The sequence below is a fragment of the Sorex fumeus genome, unplaced genomic scaffold, assembly GCF_029834395.1.
Source record: "Sorex fumeus unplaced genomic scaffold, SorFum_2.1 ptg000034l, whole genome shotgun sequence".
NCBI classification, from domain to species: Eukaryota; Metazoa; Chordata; class Mammalia; order Eulipotyphla; family Soricidae; genus Sorex; species Sorex fumeus.
Genome location: NW_026606091.1, coordinates 8,035,787 through 8,040,957, shown reverse-complemented (window position 1 = coordinate 8,040,957; position 5,171 = coordinate 8,035,787). Strand labels below are relative to the sequence as shown.

Sequence of the window (5,171 nt, the reverse complement as noted above, 5' to 3'; positions counted from 1 at the left end):
CAGTCATCAATCAATAAAATCTTTATTGAAAGAAATTTAGAGAGATGTAAAGGGAGAAAAAGAAAGAGCTATGTATTCAAGCAAGAACATGGGTTTGTGCAGAATGGAAATTAGCGTGTTTATGTCCTTTTCAATTCCTTTAAAGCATGATTTAGTTACTTCAATCTCTTTTTAAAGCATGATTTTTTAAAAAATTCTTTAAAATCTCTTTTAAAGCATGATTTCTTAACTTCCTAGGCATCACCCCATTTACCAACTCTGACAAAAGTTTCCTTTCTTGTCTCTGCTTTCCTTTTCTTTTTGCTCACACTTCCTGCTCTCTCCCTCTTCACTATCTTTTGCTTTCTCTCCCCCTTGCATTTTTGCTAAAATATGTTTATTTTCAGCAGTTTATGCTTTTGGACCTTTGTTTTATTTTTTTCCTTGTTGCTTCAGTGATCTCAGCCATCCTACCTCTAAGTAAATAACTTCTAAATAGTCCCGGTGTTTCAATCAAAATTGTTGTTTATTTATACTTTTTCAATAATAGCACATAAAAATAGCACAATATAAAGCTCATGGAGTTAGAAAAAATGTCCCTATGCTCATTAAAATGCAGAATAAAAATCTTCTATAAAAATGAGCAGTAAAAGAGTAAAGTCAACTCTCATTCAACATTATTACAAATAAAAAAAGTAAAAATGAAATGACCTCTATATACAAAGAAAATATTTCTGAATGTCATCGCCACAAATCAGTTTAAAACAATAATAGTCTATGTAAGATATAAAGTAAAAAATAATCAGTTTCAAGTATTGAGAAAAATATACAATAAACAAATAAAAACGTAAATCAGAATTAAGCAAACTCAGAAATAAAGTGGGTATATCAAAACAAAGAGTAAATAAAGAAAAATTTACATGAAAACTAAAGTCAAATGAGGAAAACACAAATATAAGGTTACAGGATACAATTACATATAATTGGAAGGTGGAAAGAAGAAAACTTTAAAAGTTAAAAATATAAAAAGATATTTAAAAGAAAGAGGCAGTAACTGAAGACAGGCAAAGAAATCCCAAAATTCATATATAATGAGCCCCTAAAACAAAACAAAAAAGCCACAGGTAGAAAATGGAATAACAAAACTGTACTACAGAAAGTTAACTCCTGGAGTTTTACAGATAGTACAGAAGTTAATGTGCTTTTCTTGCATGCAGTCAACTAGATTGGATCCTCAGTTCTTCCTATGGTTCTCTCAGCACTGCCAGGAATGATTGCTGAGCACAGAGTTAGGAGTAAACCTGGAGCACTATTATGTATGGCCCTCTGCCCATCAAAAATGTTTAAATTCCTCAAATGAGAAGAAAATGGAAGCCTTAAAGAATATAATCCAAACATCTCCAGAGTGACTCAAACCAAAACATATTCTAAACAAAAACTGAGACTTTAAATTTAAAAGAAAAATCATTTGGCATCAAACCAAAAATAGCAGCAACTTACAAGGGAAAAAAAACCTTAGATATTCATCAGCTATTTTCCCCCAAGAGAAACACATTGCGCCAGAAAAAACAATGTAGTGACATACACAAGAACAGACATTGTGAGCCAAGAATTTCACATCCAGCAAAACTGACATCCAAATATAAAAGAAACACAAAAGCTGTTGTCACCATGCAATTTGGAATGGGACCGAATGCACTTCTGATCTCAGGTATAAAATGGAAGAAAGAACTTAGTACTTCCAACTCAAGAGATAACATTGAACAGCTGTATATTATATAGAGAAGCAGTTTTCAATCCTTAATCAATTGATCCTACAAGACCAACCTCAGAGAGAAGGGGGGCTCTCAAAGTTAGCTTCAGAATTGGCCTAACTCTCTTCATTTAAGTTCAGTGACCTGGATGTCCAGCTGAACATTTTGATCTTATCCAGTCATAAATCATGGATCAAAGTTCAAAATAGGTAAATAGGATAAAAGTCTGTAAAGCAGAAAATCTTGAGACAACGCGAGAGAGAGACAGACAAAGACAGAGAGACAGAGACAGAGAGAGACAAATAGAGAGAGAGAGAGGGAGGGACAGAGAGGGAGAGACAGAAAGAGGGAGAGAGTGATAGCCTTTTTTATTATTTTTTATTTAAATTTTTATTAGTGAGACACCCGTATGCGTGCTGCAGGCCGAAGCCTCTTCCATCCTTGTCAAGGGGAGTGCTAACCTTCTCTCCTTTCATACAACACTGTATGATAGCATGGAGTGATAGCATAGCATAGCATAGCATAGCGGTAGGGCGTTCGCCTTACAAGCGGCCAACATGGCCAACCCGAGTCGATTCCTCCGCCCCTCTCGGAGAGCCCGGCAAGCTACCGAGAGTATTCGATATGCCAAACACAGTAACAACAAAGTCTCCAATGGAGACGTTACTGGGCCCGCTCGAGCAAATCGACGATCAATGGGAGGGCCTTTACCTTTACCTAGTGAGACACCATGAGGTACAGTTGTAGACTTACAAATTTTTGTGTTTGGGTTTCAGTTATATAATGATCGAGTACCCATCCCTCCACCAGTGCCCATTTTCCACCACCATGGATCCCAGTATCCCTTCCACCACCCATGCCCCCCATCCCATCCTGCCTCTGTGGCAGGGCATTCCCTTTTGTTCTCTCTCCCCTTCTGGGTGCTGTGGTTTGCAAAAGAGGCATTGAGTGGCAATCATGTTAGGTCTATAGTCTACTTTCAGCATGCATCTCCCATCTGAGGGAATCCTCCCAACACCCTTTATTTGGTGCCCCCTTATCTATCTGAGCTGCATTTTCCCCTAGCGTATGCGGCTGGCTTCCAAACTATGGAGTAAACCTCCTGGTACTTATCTCGGCTATTGTTGGGTGTTATTCTCCTATTTGGTTACTTTATGCTCTCTAGATGAATGCAATCTTTCTATGCCGGTCCCTCTTTCTGACTCATTTCACTTAGCATGATACTTTCCATGTAGTACCACTTGTATGTAAATTTCATGACTTCATCTTTTCTAACAGCCACATAGTATACTCCATTGCGTAGATATACCAAAGTTTCTTCAATCAGTCATCTGTTCTCAGGCACTCAGGCTTTTTTCAGATTCTGGAGAGCCTCATTTTTTCATGGTATTTTAATTCTGTATATTGCTCCAGATATATATATATATATATATATATATATATATATATATCAAACACAGTAATAAGTGTTCCAATAGAGATGTTACTGGGCCCACTCAAACAAATTGATGAATAATGGGAGGACAGTGACAATGATATTTTATATATATATACATATATATATATATATATATATACACACACACATATGGGCTGGAGCGATAGCACAGCGGTAGGGCGTTTGCCTTGCATGCAGCCAATATGGCTGACCCGAGTTTGATTCCTCAGCCCCTCTCAGAGCCTGGCAAGCTACCAAGAGTATTGCGCTCGCACGACAGAGCCTGGCAAGCTACCCGTGATGTATTTGATATGCCAAACACAGTAACAAGTGTCACAATGGAGACGTTACTGGACCCGCTCGAGCAAATTGATGAACAATGGGAGGACCATGATCGTGATATATATTTCTTCTTTTTGCTTGGAGGGGGGCCATACCTGGTGGTGCTCAGGGCTGACTCCTGGCTCTGTGCTTAGGTGACCCCTGGTGGTAGTTGCAGTACTGTGTAGGGTGCCAGGGATTAAATTTAGGTTGACTTTAGGTTGACTGAGAGCAAGACCCACCCACCATACTATCACCCTGACCCCGCTTTGATTCTTGACCAAGGGTTAATCTATGTTTGTGGAGAGAAAGACTATGAGGCTTTCCCTGAGAAGGACACCATTATAGTTCATATGGTAAGTCCTAACATGAGTCTTGAAACACTGTATAGTCAAAAGAGAATAATATCAAGTAGAACTATGATATCAAAAAATGTTTATATGTCTGAGAATTGGATAAAACATTTCTACAATAGACTACATAAGAATTTATATAACATGTATTAATGTTTAGGGGCCTCAACAAGGCCTATACCTGGAATTGCTTGGAAAGATATGTGGTTTCAAAACTGAATCTGGTTGTTGCACATGCAAGGCTTGTGGCCTTGACCCCGAGCTGTCTTCCCAGCCCTAAAGACAGCTTAAATGTAGAAAAATGAGAAATAACAATCCTTATTTATGATACACAGCTAAAATATTGGGTAGAAAAAATATATTGATCTAAATATTTGTATTTTAAAAATTAAAACCAATTACCTGGTTTTTTTTTTTATAATCAAAGAGCTCTTTCCAATAAATGTTAGATCCAGATTAATTTACTAGGGAATATGGTCAAGTATTTTTTGTTATAAGCCCTGTAATAAAATGAGATGGGAAATGAATCCTAATTCATTTTGTGAAAGAAACTTATCATACCAAAATTTTCAAAGGATATTACAAAACAAATGAGATTCACAGATCAAAATCTTTCATGAGCGCATCAAAGCATACATTTAAAAAATCAGGGTCACAGTCATAGTCCTCCCACTGTTTATCTATTTGCTTGAGTGGGCCCAGTAACATTGTGAGACTTGTTACTGTGTTTGGCATATCGAATACATCACGAGTAGCTTCCCAGGCTTTGCCGTGCAGGCAAGGTACTCTCAGTAGCTTGCCAGGCTCTCCAAGGGGGCAGAGGAATCGAACTCGGGGCCATGTTGGCTTCATGCAAGGCAAACGTCCTACCCACTGTGCTATTGCTCCAGCCTACATTTAAAAAAATAGCAAATAGATTTTATATAAAGAATTATATATCAAGTGGCTGTCTGAAGCGATAGCACAGTAGGTAGAGTGTTTGCCTTGCACGCGGCTGACCCAGGTTCGATTCCCAGCATCCCATATGGTATGCTGAACACTGCCAGGAGTGATTCCTGAGTGCAGAGCCAGGAGTAATCGCAGTGCATCTCCGGATGTGACCCAGAAAGCAAAAACAAAACCAAAGAATTATACATCAAGATTGAATTGGATCTATCTCAGATTGAAAAAAAAAATCTAAGAAATTAAAATAAATCAAAGTAACTCATCACAATATATATGTGTATATACAGATATAGATGTAATTGATTTGGGACCACATTAGCTGTGCTCAACTCTGATTCCTTACTCTGCATTCTCAGGAATCTTTCTAGCAGTGCTCACTGA

The 5,171-nt window shown here is 37.9% G+C and overlaps 1 pseudogene; it reads right to left on the bottom strand.

Annotated features, from left to right (window-relative positions):
* Positions 1-2,117: 2,117 nt before the first annotated feature.
* Positions 2,118-2,216, bottom strand: LOC130026741 (uncharacterized; annotated as a pseudogene).
* Between the last annotated feature and the right edge of the window lie 2,955 nt (positions 2,217-5,171).